The sequence below is a fragment of the Gopherus evgoodei genome, chromosome 8, assembly GCF_007399415.2.
Source record: "Gopherus evgoodei ecotype Sinaloan lineage chromosome 8, rGopEvg1_v1.p, whole genome shotgun sequence".
NCBI lineage: Eukaryota > Metazoa > Chordata > Testudines > Testudinidae > Gopherus > Gopherus evgoodei.
This window is the reverse complement of record NC_044329.1, coordinates 76404570-76425001: the sequence shown is the minus strand read 5'-3', so window position 1 is coordinate 76425001 and position 20432 is coordinate 76404570. Positions and strand designations below refer to the sequence as shown.

General features: G+C 39.8%; 1 protein-coding gene and 1 long non-coding RNA gene across 3 annotated transcripts in view; one reads left to right on the top strand and one right to left on the bottom strand.

Moving 5' to 3' along the window:
* LOC115656267 overlaps positions 1-19903 on the top strand; it is a 38739-nt gene extending 18836 nt beyond the window's left edge. Inside the window, exons 2-3 of the long non-coding RNA XR_004001614.1 lie at positions 12021-12175; positions 19180-19903. This is a non-coding gene — a long non-coding RNA (uncharacterized LOC115656267). The remainder of the gene's footprint in view (positions 1-12020; positions 12176-19179) is intronic.
* Positions 1-20432, bottom strand: part of DPYD (dihydropyrimidine dehydrogenase) — a 627421-nt gene that overhangs the window by 80325 nt on the left and 526664 nt on the right. The window lies entirely within an intron of this gene.

The window sequence follows — 20432 nt, the reverse complement described above, 5'->3', positions numbered from 1 at the left end:
GGAAGCTCTGATAGCTCTCAGTCAAATTGGTTCAGCTGTTCATCATCACATCTACCCACCAATGTGAAAACAAATCTCTGTATCTCAGAAGTAATGGAAATTAGGCTTGGTACACATTTACACTAAGGCCACTTAGTGTAAACTCTGGCAGCATAAAAGGGACTTAAACTACAGCCACTTTAAGGGCACTTTACACTGCCAGAGCAACTGTAAAGGGGCCTTAGGATAAACAAGAATCAAGCCCTCCCTCCTTTAAAAAAAAAGGTCAATGTGGGAATTCCTAACTCGTGTGACTATAATGGCAAAGTTATACACAAATACTATATAATTATTTGTATTTTTCCATATATTTATTTTTCTACCATATTGTTTGAATCTTGAAATTGTATATTTGGCCTTTTTAATTCAGCTATATGCACTAACCAAAGAAACAGACAAACAAGAAAACTCCTAATATCTATCAAACAGTAGCTGGAATAACACTGAAATTAGGTCATAATTCTTAGTTGTGTTCTTTGTATAAGAATGTAAAATTTAGTTTTAATTTATTTATGTTACAGTAATTACACTGGGGATCTTCTTTACAAATGTAAATTCAGATTTGTACTACAGTAGAATAAACTTTACAAAGAAAAAAGAAGTTGATACTAAGTATTCAAATTATTTGTAATGAATAACTAATATTTTTGACGATTGTGCTGCTATGAAAAGAAAAACAAAAACTACCCATCACCTCCCTCTCTCTGCACATATACATATATATTCTAGCAAGGTAGTTGACACTGTTATCTTTCAGAAGCTAAGTTCATAAAACCAGGGAAGGGAAAAAAAAGAGTGAGATAGAGAACACATGTGAGAGAGTAAACATCAGAGTAAGGAAAAATATGGTAGAATGGGAATAGATCTGGGAAAGTTCACCATTCAGTTACTGTAAATATTCAGTTCCTGTAAATAGTAACAGAATGAGAAAGTTTGAAGATTAGGCAAAAACAAATAAAGGCAATCTAATCTGATCTAAAAGGAACATTCTGCATGTGCTTGTATTGTATAATCCTGATATTTAAAAGAAACTTCATATGGATAATCCATATTTTAAATAACTCAGACAAATGTACAAGACAAGATATTTGCATCTAATTCATTATTTGTCATAATTATTCTATATATTCTTTCTCTCTCTCTCCTGTAGGTGGCCACCATAAACTACACTTATCAAATAACTCATTAGCAGGGTTTTCAATACTGTCATATCCAGATAATTAGCAATTTATTTAAATAACCAATTTCTGTGGAAATAATTGCCATGGAATGCCCTGAACCTACTTTTATGAACTATAATAAAAGTGTTAAAATAATCCCTGACATTTGCAAATGCCATTAGTTCACCTTTCCTTTTGATAGTGCTATGGCATTATGTTTAAACAATTACCCGATAATGCAGCAGTTTAATGAAATAGTGCAGCAAGCACATCCTTCAAAATGGCCAGTGAATGCATTTATATGCAGAAGAAAATTCAGTGAACAGACATGTCTGGAGAGAAATATGATATACAGCTAGTATAAAAAACCAGAATGAAAGCTATTAGTACCACATAATGCTCAAAGTACTAGTAAACAGATGATGCACCAAAATATCGTGTTCAAGATGGATGTGGTGTATAGTTTAGGCGTACAATTCAGAATCTGATTTATCAAGGAACCTGGATAACTCTTCTATCAGTGGCACCTATCTCTTCCAGAATCAGTTTAGTACATCTCTAATTTATATAATAATAGCTATTACCAAATTTACTAATGAATTATTTACTGATTCTAGATCTTGTTAACAAAAAACAAAATTTTTGATTTTTCAATGTAGTCCAGCATATGCCATTTTAGTAAACCCTAGTGTTCTCCAAAATAAAGAACGGCCCCGGAGTATTTATATTCAAAACTTTTAATTACACATTCATGTCTCAAAAAGAATCTTTAAGGGAATATTTGCTGTATAGGCCACATCAGATTGGTGCCTACAATATCTTAAATAATTAGCCATCATCTTTAAAGCTAGGACTGACTCTGACTGGTATTTGGTTTTAATTATATTTCTGTGGTGAAATCCCAGCTCCATGACGTTAATGGCAAAATTCCCATTGACTTTAATGTGGGCAGGATTTTACCCCGAGACTTCAGAACTAGGACTACACCCCTGCCACATTTAGGACAGTGTCTGGATCACTACAGTCTGCCACTCATTTTTGTTCTCAGCCAGTTAGGTCCTCCAGAGGAGATGGAAATGAAGGAGAGTCTACATTTTCTTTGCTAATGGTTTGTCTTTTCCTTTGCCTTGTGTCAAAAGGCTGTCCTTCAGGATTTTAATGTTTTTGAGTCCATTCTGTGTACGTCTGCGAACACCAATAATTATTTTGCCCCACTTTCTCCCTCAAAACAAAAAATGAAAATGTGGTAAATGATGGCATCAATTATGATCAAAAACAGAAAGAAAAAGTGGCCTTTTCAGTCCTCCCCCACCCCCGTTCTTGAATTACTAGTGATGATTATTTATGAACCTTCCATTGTAAAGTTCATAAAATCACCAGAGTTCTTATTCAATAAATGTTTAGTTGTCGTAGGAGATTTCTTTAAATTAACAAATGTTAGATTTGGGGCGCAGAGAGAAAAGGAAAGTTTTTCTTACCTGTAAATGTTATTTCCCCAGTGGACAAGATCAGTTTCTAACTTGATAGATTTTCACTTACATCACACTTGAAAAGAAAGGAGGAAACAACAGGGCTGCAGGATTTTGGGGTGCTCATACAAGGACTTTGGAGGGTGCTCCTAATGTACCCAGCCAAGAAAGTTACAGTATTTACTATCATGCATACTAACAATCTGGGAAATGTGAGTAACCAGTGAGAACAAAACTGATTAGAGAAGTCAAGCTCAGGTAAAGGGAAAAAAAATTATCCAGAAACGCAGGCAAGTCTTTGGGGGTAAGGACCTTCTTTTACTCTGTCTTTTGTGGCACCTACCAGAATGAGGCCCTGATCCTGACTGTAAAATAATACAAATAAAAATGGCAATCATCACGGAGATAAACTCCCAAAATAGCACTAAGGAAGGAGACATCTGAGGAATACTTTGTTCATTAGAGAAACATCATTCACAGATGCCTTACAAGATAGTCTCCCAGTGGATAGGTTGGTTTCTAATTAGGTAGGTTCTGTGCCTCATTCACTCAACCAAAGCGTGCAATTACTTCTTTAGAACACAAAGTACACAGACACTACTCATTCTGAAGCCTGAAGCTGCATCTGCAGATAGCTACTGAGCTGAACACATCTGTATATCTACACTTGGAGCTGAAAGTGTGATTCCCAGCTTGTGCAGACATAGTGCCACTAATTCCCACCAAGCTAGCATGCTAAAATTAGTCGATTATCTAGGGAGTGGCAAGTGGCAGCATGGGCTAACTGGTAACTCGTTACAAAACCACCTGAGTTCTGTGGGTACATACTTGGAACAGCCAGCCTGTGCTGCCACTCGCCGCTGCCTGTGCTACACTGCTATGTTTAGTGTGCTAGCTTGATGAGAGCTATATCTATGTGAGTTGGGAATCGCACCCCCAGGCCTAAATGTAGACATATTTTTACTAGTCACACAGCAGCTGACAGATTGGCTTTAGGGGAAGCAATGCCTCTATTAGCCTGGGAGATGGCATTAGATATATTAGAATAGGCTACCAGACAATGACTACCCTGGACAATATGGCTACAGTTCTAAAAAAACATTTAAGTGTGTGTGTCTAAATTCATTCCTGTTTAACCAAATATTTCAGCATATGCTTAACTCTAAGCACACAATGGGTCTTAACCCTATGTCCAAGAGCTTGGTGGAACAGTGCAGGACTGCTGAACTGGGACCTTTAAGTCCCTAAAATAGATTTTAAAATGTTAACGCTGCTGAGAACATCTGTGACAACTCCTCGTGATGATAACATCGGTGGTGTTCAAAAGGCTTTAGACATACATTAATTCATCTAGGACTGCTCCCAGCTGTTTGGTGAACAAGCCTATAAATGCAACAGAAAATGAAAGAAATAAGACCTAAAAAGCTCAGAAAGCTCAAATACAGGGTTTCTTTCCCCATTAATGTACTCAAACATCAGAGTTTTCAGTCTTATCTATTCTATGTATCTGTCTCATCCAGTTGCTAGTGGTTTAATCATTTGAAGTGTAACTAAAACAAACAAACAACCACCACCATCAAAAGACTATTGATCTGCTAGGAAGACAAGAATATAAAACTATTGTGGGACAAATGACCCCATTTTAGTTGAATGGATTGTTTGCCAATGCACTAATGTAAAAATATGTACACTCAATAGACAGATATATTTTCATATTCACATATACATAAAACAGAGTGGATGACACGTCCCCTGATAAAACCTGTTATTTCAACACTTCAAGTAAAAAGTGTTAAAATAAATGGCTCATCACAAACAAGTGTTAAAATAAATGTTTATTTCAACACTTTGCGTGTCATACCCATGTATTTCAACACTTTCCATTTCTCAAGACGCATGCAACCAGGAGTTGGAGAGATATAGATAACACAGAACAATTAAAAAAAGTCTGTGTGGTATATCATGATTAGGAAGCTCTTTACAAATTAAAATTATAAGTGGGAGATACCTTGAAAGTACTGGGAATCTGTATGCACTTGTAACCTGGTAGGCTCTCACCAGCCCAGGAAAGAACCATTACCACGCCTGAGTCCATTTCAAGAGTGTATCTCATGTTCAAGAACATAAAACTAATGAGTAAAACAAAGCAATCTCCTGACCAACACAGGCTGCAGTGCCTTCCAAAAGGATTTTTCCTTGCCCTGGGAAATAAAACACATGCTTCCCTCATGACCTCTGCTGAGTCATGTGCCAGGCAGGTAGACCTTAACCCTTTCATGGCTGTTTTATCTCATCACAGTGCAATTTTATTCAGAATCCATACATGTATTTATTTTAGATCTCAGATTTTCCTTCACTCATTTCATGGGAGTGGAGGCTGATTCGGTTCACATGACTGCACCAAGCATTTTATGATTTGAGCTGTGCAAAACTTTCATTTAAAATTGAAAACTGAAACCAGGCAAAAATCACCTTGTCTCAGGTTCTGAGACAAACCTGAAATTCAGGCCAGATTAACAACCTTTCAATGATTAATCAAGTGTTGCAAGAATCTGGTCTTATTTATGGTTTAGGATGTGAAAAGATGATGGCTTCTGCCATGGCATGGATTCAAAATCAGGCAAAACATGGCAGCTTTTGACTTGCACTTTGAAATTTTTGAGTAGAAACACAAAATGAAAAAGCAGGTGTTGATTCACATGAACCAGAACCAGAACAAATCTTGTGGGGACCCTGAAGACAAAAATTGGCAGTTTACTGAAGTTATAATCCAGGACTTGAATTGTGCAACGGTGGGGAAACAGCTGGATTTTTTGGTGTTCTGGCCTAGCCCCAGATAGAGCCGCCCAGAGTAGGGGGCAAGTGGGGCAATTTGCCCCAGCCCCCGGGCCCTGCAGGGGCCCCGCGAGCTGCTCTGGATTTTCAGTGGCACTTCGGCAGCGGGCCCTTCATTCGCTCCAAGTCTTTGGCGGCGAGTCCGTCAGTGCAGTGGAAGACTCAGAGCGAGTGAAGGACCCACTGCTGAAGTGCTGCCAAAGCCTCGGAGCACCACCCGGTGAGTAAAAGAGCCGCAAGCAGCAGAAAAAAACAAAACAAAAAACGTGACTGGCGGCACTTAGGCTGCTCTACCACCACTGCTTCATTCTTTGGTGGCAATTCGGTGGCGGCTTCTTCCCTCCAAGAGGGACCTGCTGCTGAATTGCCACCGATGGCCCTGCCCTAGGCCCCCTGAATCCTCTGGGTGGCCCTGGCCCCAGCTTCCAAGACTGGTCTCTTTTTTACTTTTTAATCCAGGACCCAAAACTATCTGTGGTTTGGAAGTAGCAGCTCTCAAACCACAGGCCTATTCAGAACTTAGAGTGCTGATTTGGCATCTGTCTCTCTGTCTCTTTCTGTCTGCTTTCAGGAGGAGAGAGCAAAATGCTGAAAGAACCAGTGCTCTTTTCTTTGGACTTGTGGCTGCTCAGCATTATTGGACCATCTTTGTTCCAAGTGGAGAGAGAAGAGAAGCCACTGACTTGTTTCTGACCTCATGGCACAAGCCTTTCTCCTTTACATGTGCTAAAGAACCACCACGGTGTATTACCCGTCTCCTTTACAGAGGAGTCACTACAGGTGCTGAATGGTTTAGAAATGCTGTCCATAGCTCTCATTTTCTAGCAATACAAATAACAAGCAATACAAATAGTGATTTGCACTCTCAAGACCTACAGAGGCGGTTTCCAGAATACCTGGGGACACCATTATCACAGGCTTTCAGGAGAAATAAACCACAATGATATGATCAAATGGATTTTTCTTCTAGACTCCCTCCCTGTTCCTTCAAGCCAAAGCAAGAGGGTCTGGAAGTTCCCTCCACTTTCAGATCTACATCAGGTTTCCAAAAGAAAAATACAAGGATTTTTTAAATCACAGCATGTTCTAAAAGCTGTGCATTGTAATTAGAAATGCACACAGGTCCACACAAACTGAAACAAGAGGGCCTCAAATGCCCTCCGTATGTGTGTCTCTCTCTGTCACATGCACACACCCTGCATGAACACAGACAAACAAACATGCCTTCCAAGCACACTCTCTAACCGCTTCTTCTGGGGAAAGCCTTTCCCCCAGGTTGCCGAAAACATTTCCTGGTAGTTTCAATCCAAACAGCCTGAGACAAAGACCTCTCTGCATATTAAGTGGTGAGGGCCATGGTCTGGATTGTAGGAAAAGGCGTGTGGCTCTTTAAGAGTTAGAATGCCAGAGTGGCTGGCTGCAGCTGCTTCACCCCAGGTCAGCATGGGAGCAATGGCCTATTTCCCCCCACCTCATCCCAAGCAACCAGAGGAGGAGATAGGAGACTAGTTGTATCCAAGCTGGCACAGGAAAAGCGCTCTTTTACCTGGACCAGGTGGAGCAGTACCCACCCTCCCATCCACGGAAGTGGTAAATACCAGGTTTTCTCTTTACCTGCTGTGGGCGCTACTCTAGCCACTCCTTTCTTGGGGAGATGGGAAGGATTTTTTTCCTGCAGCACCAGATCAGCTAAGGTGAGGTGGGGGTTTTGCTGTCCTCACAGCAGGTTGGGAGCTTAGTTGAAGTGGGTATTAGGCTATGATGTCACAACTCATTATGTATGTGAGAGGCAGATGTCCAGTGCAGGTGTGCTGCAGGGAAGGGATACGGTGATCAGATAAAATGGACTGCTAAAGGAGTTAAGGGAGGTATTCTTTAAAGGAGTGGAAATGGGGGAGGGGATGCTTTGGGGTTCCTATGACTGGTATGGCAGTGGGGTTGGCTCTGTATCCCTTCCCTTTACAGCCCCATTTAACTCTCATTTGAAGGGTGGGGATGGCAGAGTTCCAGCAGTGGATTAGCTGGTGACCAGGATAGGGAAAGGGGGAAGGCTGACAGCAGTCCCTCCTACTGCTGGTATATGTAAATAATTATGGAATTACCTGTACCGTATGCTTTTATCTGCTAGGTACTCCCAAGCATTTAGGAACCCAGTTGTGGCCAAATTAAACCAAATCCCTTGTCTCCTGTTGTTCTTCTACCACAGCCGGACAATGGGAGTGCAGCAAGCCCCCACTTTTGCACAGTGTCTTTTGAGAACAATCTGTGTCAACAGCACAGGCAAGAGAAAGCAACTACATAACAAGAAAATATTCAAATACCTCAGTGAGCCATCCCAGGATAATATTTTTTGATAGCTTGTAAACCTGTACAACTGGCAAAAGGACAGGTCTTTGGAAACTTCTAACAATCAAGGGCAGAAGGCTGCACAGATTCTAGCAAGAGGGATGTGGCCCTAGGAGGGCAAACAACTCATTTTGTGGACTGTTTATTTTGTTGGACTTTTGTTTATCTGGAGGGAAGAGCTGTTTATTGGTTTGGCTGGAGGGCTAACCTAAATTAAGCTACACAAAGCACGGAGAGACTCTGGCAGCAACATATCTTGACAATGAGGAGGAGGACTAGTGTTGATCAGTGGCTGCCTCTAAGGAATGAAAGACGAGACTCTGCCTCAGCAACCTACAAACAAATTCACTATCTCAAACCAAGCAATTGTACAGTTACAGACTCTATACATACATCTCTCTCTCAGCACATATAGTATAAAGTTATCTTCCACCAGTGTCACCTTTGGCAGATAAAATACTATAATCATTTTATACCTGAATGGTGTGCAATGCAATGAAAGTTCTTCAGTGGAAAAAATACTATGTTTTCACCCTTTTACTTTCTTCAGCAGTGATTAGTTCCAGAAAGATGAGGTATCATCATTCCTCTAAAGGCATTGTAGGATATAAGATTGGTCCTCAGAAGTTGGCAACATATAATAAATGTGCTTTATTCCTAAACATCAATCAGTTTCAAGAATGGCAGTTGCTTGTAGAATAGTAATAATAGAAATATTCAGCTAATAACTACCACAGCATTAAAACACTGGATGACAGATGTGAAGTATACTTGTATAATTATGGTTTTATAACTAAATACATCAGTTCCTAAATATTTAGTTCCTTACATTTCTGTATTTTTGTAATGAAATTTACATGACAGCAAAAACTAAACCAAGAGGCAGCTGGTACCTCTGCCTTTAATTAAACTTGGGTATTATATGTAAGGATGGCAATTTCCCAGAATGACTTGTTTCTCTAAAGTGATAAGAGTACAACATACAGCCTAAATCAATAAAAAAGAAACATGTTGAAAGACTCATGCCATTATTTTAGCTGAGCGTGTTTAATTAGCAGAAGGGTATTGGGTAATACCCTAATGGAAAATGGAATAGTAGCACGTCTGAGCTACATAATCTATTAGAGAGTCAAGGTGGGTGAGGTAATATCTTTTATTGGTCAGTAGTGTAAAAGAACCTTAGTCTTCATTTTTTCTGAACTATAAAAATCTCTGGATATGTAATAGATGATAATAAATAATGTTAGTTTATATAAGTCCCACTTATGACCAACCTTCATAACAATGGTCATCATGACACTACTGACTTCAAGATGGAACCTTATACTATATTTTGATTCTGGCTTTCGCATTAATGACAGTTATAACAGGATTAATAGACCTAAGGCTTAATTGTTCAATTTATTAAGAAGCAACACTAAGGGATACAGGGAAATACCAGTGCACTGCTCCATCTGATCATTTTAATCATTGTCCAGTGAAGACATCTCAAAGGATAAGCAAGGAACTTAATTTTCGCATATATTCAGTCTCCTGGCCTCCATTAAAAAAATACCCAACAAAATACAAAACAGCCCCTAAGAGTGCTGAGTGGATGTCTTCTTTGAAACACTGTTCACTGATGAAAACTGAGCTGAATTAACTTAAATCCATGGGTCCACCAAGAAAACATCCATTTGATCTGAAAATAGACTTTAGAACATCTCACTGCTACTGTAATAAGACTAGCAATATTTGCTGTTTACATAACACCTTTTGATATCAGACAATATCAAAACATTTTACAAAGGTACTAGAATCTCGTATTACAGAAAAGGAGACTGAGGTGCAGAGGGGAAGAGTCAGGTGCACAGAGCTCAGATCTCCCTTGCTCTTGCCAAGAAATCACACTACCATCTCCTCCTAAAGGGATCAGTATTTAATTAATAGTGAAATAAATAATACTTGTTACTGTGGAAAACAGTAAATCCATGCAAGATGGTAAACTGCTGCCAAAGCAGTGTAGTTAACAACCCATTCACCCACCAGATACCAGCTATATAATTTTTATTTCCATTTCTTTAGGTGACTTCATTTATCTCCTTAATAGTCCCAGCACTAGAGATGGACTGAGCTACAAAAGCTGGGTGTAGCTTTTGAGCCCTCAAAGGCTCAGTTATGCTTGGATCTAGGATTTTGATTAATCCCATTATAAAGATACATAGAAAAATCAGATCCTCATCTGAACCTGGGTTTGGATTTCAACCTTTCTGCTTCCAAATTTGTGAGTGTTCTCTGATCTGACGGTTCAGATCAGGAGTCAAGTCCAACTCTACTTTGTGGCACTTGTAGCTATTTTGTATTCAATGTGCTTTAAGAGCACAACAATCTACTTCACATGCCAGCAGAACACTCCTGGTGAGCTAGCTCAGGTGGCTACTGTTGCCAAGTAAATTACACACTAAAGGTCCGATCCTGTAAACTCATCCTCATGAATGGATGCTTATGTCCACTCAGAACCCACTGAAGTCAGTGGACTCCACACAAATATAGGAGTCTTCCTGTGCACAACAACTTGAAGAATCAGAGCAGTACTGTGCTCATGCATGGACACTTTCCATTTCTTTCTTTCTGTCAATCTAAAAAGAAAGACCTTCATACTGAAAGCACTTCTTTGTTTTAGCCTAAGGAAAATATCTTTGGACAAAAGCAAAAGTTGCTTCCTTCTTCTTGTTGGACATACAGTATTGAGAAGGAATTCTGATTATTATTACTAAAGAAACTTTTACGACAGGCAACATTTGTTTGAACTATCATTGACATATTTTGTATGGAATGTTCAATGACGAAAACTCACAAAAATATAAACATTTAATGCAAAATTCTAACACATCTGTCCAGCATAGTAAAGTCAGCACTTAAATCCAATACGCCACAGAGCCTAGACAAATGCATTTTTGGAATCAAAACAAATATTGGTAATTTAAGAAAATACTATGAAACACACACAAAAGCTGTACAATACCATATGCTGCACAATACATCTGGTAATCAATTAAGTTTATCCACTAAATTTCTTCAGAGCCCAAAGAGGCTTAAATTCTTTACTCAGAAATTTAACAAGTAAACAGTAAGCTTTATAAACAGGATGCATTACAATTAGAAAAAAATAACCATTTGTGGTATTTTTAGCTACATAATACAAAGTAATCTTCTTAATTATATCCTGTAATGAATTTATGTCTAAGCTTAGCTTTTGACCCATGCCTTTCAGGGATTGATAGTTTGGGATGTGGTTGTTATAACTGTACAAAAGATGAATAATATCTTTAAGCCCTTTTACTTTTAAAAGTTACTGTTTATATTGGGAAGTTTGAAATCATGAGTGTTTTATGGGACCATTTGCCATTTCACACATGGTATGGATACTAAAGATGTTATCTAGCTTCAGTATACAAGCAGCCTTGAAAGTATTTTTTTCTCAAATCAAATTAATTCATGGTTACAACATTTAAGATACGTTGGAAATCCCTAATTCAAGTGGCAGTATCACCTATAAAACCAAAATAAATGGAGTAGGATAATAGTTTTTAGGCTTGGGATACAGTGTCAACGTAGAGACTTGAGCTCTGTTAATTCAGCAAGCTTGATCTCGCTTGCCAGAGCATGCCTGTCAATATTTAGCTCCCAGGGAGCATGTCATGAGTCTTTACGAAAACTAGCTTAAATACAAAATACTACAGCAGCTGCTGTGATCCTTTTTCTAACACTGAGATTAAACTGCTGAAATTTGTTTTGAGCTTTTAAAACCAGGAAACGTGTTTTCCATACACTTACTGTAACAAGAATATGAGAAATAGCATTAAGGGATTGCAAATGCTGTTATCAGGGTTTACTAAAATATAGAAAAATACCAGATATTTTACATTAACCTATTGCAAGATATTTTTACATCAGGCATGTAAATTCCACTTTGACTTCTTCCTCTCTGATATGAGACTAGAAAACAGGCAAAGTTAGAATCAGCTGCTTTGATGCCTTCGAAAAAGTTTGTAACACAGATGAGTCAAATAAGCCCACAAAATGTTCTAAAATGATTAAGCTTCATGCCTATCAGCCTATGAAGAGACCTGCATGCCAAAGCCGTGTTTGCCAATACATCAGATTTTCAGCATGTCACTTTTTTCTTTAGGACTCATGCACGTAAGGCTCTCCAAACACCAAGAAAATGTCACCAATCTCTGTTGGGGCAGTTGGGAGAAGACTTGGAGGATCTGCCAAGAGCAAAGGTGTCCTGGTGGGAGGATGGCACTCAGGAGCAGCTCAGCAATGCAGAAGGCGAAAACAGTAGGAAAACACTAGTGCTTCCATGTCTTTCCCACCTGACAGACCTCTTGTGGTTCAGAGAGGAGTCCCACCGATGTGACCCACTGAGGACTTCCAGAGTTTTTCACAAACTTCTCAGGGAAATGGAGGAGAAGATAAGGGGGAAGACACCCTCCATGATGACTTTCTTAGACACATAAAACCACTAGGCAAATCAATAAGCATGCTGCTGCACAGCATACTCTCAGAAGTGCAAAGCAGCAGCCTAGAATAACTACTAGTGACTATGGTCTCTTTGTATTCCCACTTTCAAAATTGCCTCTTTCATAGGATTTGAGGAAGCCATTTAGTTTAATAGAGAAAGCAACTATGCAGATTCCACAATATCTTTCCCCAAGAATGTACACTCCTGACACACAAAAGTTTCTCAAAGGCAGCAAAAGGAGTACCCCCTGTTAAAATACAGGCAGCACAGCACTGGGCAACTGTCCATAAATCAGTGGAAATATTGCCAGGGCTGGCTCAATCAACAGTCATGCATCTGACATGGCAGCTATAGCTAAGGGTGGCAGTCCAGGCATGAGACTTGCTGGGCTGAGCTCACCTAGGGTGACCAGATAGCAAGTGTGACAAATCAGGACAGGGGATGGGGTAATAAGCACCTATATAAGACAAAGCCCCAAATATCAGGACTGTCCCTATAAAATTGGTCACCCTAAGCTCACCACAAACAGATCATGGACTGATAATCGGCCATTTTTTCCCAGTCCGGTCAGTGATGTCTACAGGATCTTGAAGCATGTAGGCATGGCTTTTCACAACTGAACATCATGTTGTGTTTTCACCAATGCATATGATTGTCAAATGTAAGTTAAGGCTGCCTCTCCTTTTGGTAATCTCCCTTTTGGGTTTGTTGGATGGCAAAAAGCTCCACTTCATCTGTAGACTGTCTTAGCTTTGCTGAGATTGGTATGCTACTGTAGAAACCAAGTAATTGTATTTCCTGATCTCTTGACACTAAACACACCTTTTCCACACACCTTTCCAGATTTGCCTTCTGTACATACCACAGTCACTTGAGAGCATGACTCAAACTCTGAAGTATCTAGTTACAGCAGGGCACCAACCTTAATGTTCTTCATCTGCTCCCTCTGTGACTCAGTAATGGTGGTTTAATCCTTAACTGTCAGCTCCCATGTGGATTTAAAGCCAGGTCTTTTAACAATGAGATTTATACAGTGTATGTTAATCGGGAAGACTCCGGCAATTATCTGGGAATACAGATATTGCAAATGGGTGATTAACTGGCAAACAGAATTACTACAGTAGTTTTCCTGTAGGATTTTTGTATGTATTTATTGCTTTTAAGAGGATGCTTATGCAGCTCATTTTGTACAATACTGTTTCTTGCAAGAATATACACATATTAAAATGCAGATGCCTTGGCTGACTATTGTATATTGGTTGCATTTATTTGAAAACTTGCAAGGCCAAAAAAAATGTCCCTGTGGTTGTGAAATACATTACTGTAGTAAACATGTTTGGTGATAACTCATCAGAGATGAAGTAACGTGCAATGAAATACAAACCCAAGATCTAGTTCTCTTAGAACAAATCTGCCTATCTTTCCCCTTCTCTATTTTATGCTTGCAGTGTTAGGCTTTGCTCATCATTCAAGTAGGATATTAAAAAATGCTCGCCGGATTTAGCCAAATAAAAATGTGATCACTAGGGTGAAATCACAACAAATCACAGCTAACTAAGGCTCGGGAAATTACAAAGGTGATTCACAAGAGTGCTGGGATGGAGGGCGATAACAGAAGCAGGGGAAACACGCCCCCCCAGTATTTAACTTTCTGCCCCTCCAAAATCTCAACACATTCTCTCTTTTTTAACTAAACCTCTGTAGAACTCGCTCACTCGTTGGTGCACCCTCATGTTGGTGGGTGTTGGGTAGCAAGCTCCTTTTCTTTGACGCCCCTTGCTGACAGCTGTTCTGGCTCTGGCTCCTTCTTCGAATTCAGTTCTTCAGCCAGGGCACATTCAATCTCACCCCTTCCAAGGTGTCTGTGTCCCATACAACTCTAGTCATCAACACAGTGTCTTCTACCTGTCATCCTAGGCTCTTCTGCGGTCCAACTCTCCTCTCAGTTTCCCAGGCTTCATCTCCAGAATCTCCCAACAGAATGTAGAAAACCCCAGACAAATCAAACTTAACTCCAACAACCATTGCCCATACGGGGTTGAGTTTTCAATCCTGCTGGGTTTCCCAAGCTTCCTATTCCTGTTGGAGACACAAACACACAGGGGTATTTCCTTGGAGCCTTGCCCCTTGCTCAGGGCCTATCATCGTGGCTAGGTCCTCTTCTACTGCCTCCCTACAGATCCTGTCTGGGAGTGAAGGAACTTCCACTCTTTTTTTCCTGGGCGTCTCTATCCTGGGGCTCTGTCCTAGACCTTCCCCTGTACCTTTCCCTCCCTTCCTTAATGAAGAAGACTCAACTACTCCCCAGCTGTGTCTTATGACAAATTAAGTCCGACACAACCTCCAGGTGCAGCAAGGTGGACTAACTGAGCTCTCAGATTTGTGTGAATCCTTTGTTCACCTGTATGGAGTTTACACATCCCATTACAGCCTCTCACCCTTTTTATTGAAAAAATGTAAAATGAAGCCTCCGTTTGAAAGTAGAGATCAGCAAAAAAATTTCACCAAAACATTTACTAAGTGAAAAATGCAGCGTTAGCAACACTGGTGTTGGTGTTGATTTAATCAAATGTTTTCAGGTGAAAACAAAACAACTTTTTAAAAAAAGAAATATTTCAATTTATATTTCATTTTGACTTTTTGAAATGAGACTTCAATCTTTTGATTCAAAATTACTTTTTGTCTCAAAATTTCCTGTAATATTGGTTAAAAGTTACAAAATTCTTAAAATAAAAAAACCATTTTATTCTGGGTCAAACAAAATGTTTTATTCAACCTCCAGATGACCTTTTTTTTTAAAAAAAAACTTTTCACTTAGCCAACCTTTAACACATTTGTTTTCAGTTGTTTTCTCAACCCAAAGAGAGATTTTTCTCTCAATATTTTAGAAATGCCAGTGAACTGAAAAATCCATTATTTGCCAAGCTCCAGTCAACAGTTTGTCCAGATGTTTTTTCCTAGAATATATACATGATTCACAATCCCCATCATAAATCCCCAATGCTGGGTTTATTGGAGGTATTTTTTTTAAACTGTGAAATTCCTGGGCCCTGGCTTGCATGCAGGAACCCAAGGAAGGGAGCACAAAATGACTCAGTGTCTAAACTGCTTGAGCTAGCACAACTGTCCAGCTGCCTGCAGATGAGCCAGTTTCACCACTGTGTTGTTAATTCATCCTCAATCAGTGAAGAGGCTAGCTCAGTGAAGCAGCTGACATTGGTTACAGAAGACGATGGGACACATTCTCAACAGTGACAATGGAGAGAAAAGACATTACCTGGTGGCCCAGCTTCCCACATCTCTCAGAAGTGCAGCTACTGTCTGTGAGTGTGGATGGGAAAGAAGGAGAAGAGGCATCTCTGAATTATAAAATGCTTAATTCTTTATCCTTAATTCTGACTTTCCTGGATCTTCTTCATTTTTCAGTTCTTCACTTACTGAACGTATGTGGTACATGTGCTGTTCTTTTTTGCCAAAGTAACAGATGCAACTTTACAATCTTAACTCCATCCTAAAGTATCTCTATCAGAGAATGTCCTTTAAATGGTTTTCTTTGAAGAAATGTAAGCACTTGCTGTAGATCTTTCTGATGAAAAGAGATTATTACTCTGAATACAAAGGTGATCAAAACAAACATACGATATTCAATGAAGTACTAGAAATCAGTATTCAAAATTAAGTACTGTCCTGGAAAAGACTGGGACCTAATTGACCTACAGCAGGTCTGCACTCAGAGTTTTTAAATCTGCTAGCACAGCTGTACACCAGAGTTGTTTACAAATTCGGCCACATCCTTGACCTTCTTGGCATTAAAGTTAGAAAACATTTGTGCTGTGAACAAGTAAAGTAAAGTATAAGCTCCATGGGAGACAATAAACCATTCTCATTAATTCTACCACAAGGTTTCATGTGGAACTCAAAGTCAGCAGAAAGGTCACCTGCAGGTCTGATAAAGTCAGCAGCAAAGGATCTTGTAATATCTACATCTGACTTCAACCACACCTAGACCTATCTCTTGGGCCAGCTCCTCTCTCTCCTTCTTACATCAAGGCTCAGTGAATTCTCAAACCCTGTCTTCTAGCACGGGTTCATCGTCTCCTGACAAAGGCTTGCAACAGTGCATGGACAGCGAACACTTGCTGGCCACCTGATTAAGCTGAAACGACCATCTGGGTCATCAGATCATAGCACTGACACACCAGTCCCAGCCACTTACACATGCTAATTCATAAGCAGTCCCTGCTCTCCTACCAAAAGCTTGGCTCCTCCTGCATTGAAATATCTGCATGGCTGTTTTTTTTTTGTTTGTTTTTAATCTGCAAGAGTGACTCCCCCTTACTTCCAAATGCAATGTACCTCACTTTCAACTGCCTACACATACTGCGCATCTGTTTAACTGCTCCCTTTTCCTTGCAGTGAATAAATAATAATAAAATGTATTATATTTTGTATAAACTACCACAGCATACCAGACTTTGTATCTGGTTCTAGTTCCTATTACTGCTACAGAGACTGGACAGCTAATTAGCATTCCTTAGCACCCCTAATCAGGGAGAGGCAGCCCGTGAGGCCATGGCGCACCCTGTCCCCAAAGCTTAGGCCCACTTCCCGGTAGTGAAAATCCACCTCATAGATGCTAACCCACCCATTCTCCAATTGTACAGCAGCCCTTCACACCTCCTCCTTTATTTTTCTCCCTCACTGTTGCCCCAGGCAATCCGACCAGTCTGTATTCAGTCTAAATCATCCTGTCCTCACTCTATATTTGGACACAATTCCCATTGACTTAAATGGGATACCAGGGGGAGTAAGGTGTGAAAGATTTGGTCTGAAGACTGGCATATACATACTATGTATCTTATGAGGTGATGAGACTTGGTGCAAAACAAAAACTTTGCAACAGGCTTTACCAAAGCTTTTTACTATTTGAAATTCTTCATATTTTACTTTCACTGCCATGCTAGAGTGAAAGGAAAAACACTTACTGGTAAATATCAAGTGATTTTCCAAAAATAATAATTGTGCATAAGACACTTGAAACAGCTATGACATGTATGATGACCTCAAAATTGAACTGCAATAGAAGTTGTATTTGATTTTTAACCTTCCTGCCAGGTGGAGTCAGCAGCAACAATGGCTGGGTTCAATAACTAGGGGTTCCTTTTGACAGTACAACACTGAACTAGCTCGAGCTCCAACCCAGTAATCTGGAAAAATTACACATGACCCTTGGGTGCCACTAAGAGTCAATACTTCCCCTCTCACAAACACTGAGTCTGTGTATGGAAAAGAACACTTTTAATAAAAGAGGAAAGGAACCTGGCATTAAACGGGGAAAACACCAAAAGCATGGCTTGAAAACTCATGACCATTAGCAGCCCCCTCCAACCTCGAGTATATTGGGCAGTGTTCTTTTGCTCAGTCTCTCACCTTGTGGTGTGCAAGTCCAACAACAAATGTCCTTTTAACATGCTAGTCTCCCTTCCTTCACCACACGTGACTCACAGTTGTCATTCGTCAGTATCAACCCAGAGTTCAGAGTTGCATTCGCATGGGTTCACCTCCCACCATGGGCAGGTGGCATCAAGCAACCCTTCTGCTGCTGTTGCTGTGTTGTTTACTCTGCACCACTACTCACTGCCACCTGCCACTCCATGGTCACTCATTCTCACTCTGGCCACTTTGCCAATAGCTCAGCGGTCATTCACTTCATTACCGGCTGCTCCACCATCATTCGCTCCACCACCGGCCATTCTGCCACTGGCCACTCAACCATCATTCACTCTGCCTTTGACTCCTCTGTCGCTAGCCGCTCCACCATCATTCATTCCACCACTGGCTGCTCCATCATCATTCACTCCGTCATTACCCTCTCTACAGGGATGTCTTGAGGTCCCATCACTTAAAACAGCTCTCAGTGATTTCAGCTGTTAGTGGGGGAGCCTCACTGCTAACACAGGCTGGGCAGTCTTTCACCAGAGACATTATTCCATAGAAGGTCTAATGCTTAGACCTGATTATTAATGATTTTAGCTCTAGTGATCCACAACAAAAGACTCTCAATTAAGTCTTAATCAGCTCTATCATTACACAGTGGAGAAGGGGAGAGTCAAATGGTGTTTAGGGCCCTGAGGCAGAGCCCACACCACCAGATAGAAACACTTGTCCCCACCTTCCCTCATCTCCACTGGACTTTGGCACTCGTACAATCAGGGCATGCCAAGCACAGTTCTGCTCCCCTTAATTTACACAACAAGGATAACAACACTTTATTACCCCTGCACCCAATAACAAAGTGATTTGGAATCCAATGCCAGCCAAAAGCGATCATTTGGGCAAGGCAGCTCCATCATGCTGCACACCTAAGCAGAGTGGGTGTGTCTATGCAAACAAGGTCAGTTCCTGAAGTCTTCTCCTCCAGATCCTCACTAGAAAGCTCATTCAGACCCTACTTACAGATAGCTTTCAGCATTTTTACTAGTAACAGAATTGATCCAAAATATTTTGAAGGATATTTTGCATGTTCTTGTTTAAAATTAAAAGTGCCTCATAATAAAAAATGTAAGAGAGAGATTAATTCGCCACTGGACCTGTCGTATTTTCTCAGAATGTTAACCCTGCTGCCATAACCAATAGCAACAGTCCCAATCCTGTTCCTGGTACTGGGAGTAGAATTAGTTTCAAACATAGCTGACAACAAAGTTCACATATCTTGTACACTCATGTCTATTAACCACTGTAAGCAGTTTTGAAAAAAAAAAAAATAAACTCAATCATATTTTCTTTATCCATTCATTTCTCCTTCCCTTTACTTCAACAGGTGAGACTGGCAAATATTTGGAAAAATAAGGAGATTCACGCAAGAATGAGGATAAAGTTATACAATGTCATTGTGATGCTCACACTGTTCTCTGCTTCTGAAACTTGGCAAATGTGACAACAGGAAACGTAACACATTCCATCAGAGATGCTTACATAGAACGCTTGGCGTCCGCTGGTGAGATAAAGTAGCTAATGCTGAGGTATTACAAAAGATTGTCCAACAGACTATAGGAAAAGAATGCTGATGTGCTTTGGGCATATGGTATAGATGTAAAAAAACCTGTATTTTCTTAGACAAGCCCTCTACATTGGATACCACTTTGTGGAAGACTGAAAAGAGGACAACAGATGATATATCAGAAAACCATTAAGAAAGATGTCACTCTCATGGAAGCAGACTTCAATGGAGCAAGAAATGTGGCACCAGACAGATGAAGGTGGAAACACCGGGTTGCCTCATGGTTCACAAGGCATGAAAACATCTAATAATAATAAAATGATAATAATTTTCTTCAACAGATTAGTTATATCCATAAATTGTTCTTGCTAACTGCAGAGTGTAAAATGTTATAACTGTCTATGCTAATCACATCAAATGCTACATTCTGTTTTATGAGGAAACCTGGTGCAATGTATTCCACAATTTTAACTGCACGCATTAACTCCCATTTCATTGATGCCATTTTGGCCCAGATTAAAACTAAATGCATTATTGGACTGCATTGCTGGATAGAGTAGTTCATAGTCATTCTCTTTTCATACCATATATGAAAGTGTCTGAATAAAATGTAAAATGACTCTTTAACTCTAGTCTTCATCTCTAGTAGGGGATACTATCATAATCAATATAATGTGGTACCTCAATGGATAACCGTTAATTGAAAAACAATCATTTGAAAATGAAATTTTATATAAATTTTGATGTAAAAAATGAAAACTACATGGTGCTCAACAGTAACATACACATTAATCTAATCACGTGTTATTAAAACAGCAGTGTATGACCAACTACTGTTGTTTGCTATAACTTTAAAAAGCTATCCTGCAAAGAATAGCAATAGTTAATGCTGATTGGATAGTTTTCTAGGGGTTTGGAACAAATACATTGCTTTTAATCTGAAAACAACACTGGATGTTTCTGTCTGATAGTTGGGGGATTCAAACCAAGTAACAGATAAATTTGGTGAAGAATCTCATTCTAGTCATGCCCTCCTCTCCTAATTTCCCTTTTCACTGTTTTGTCTTCTTTGC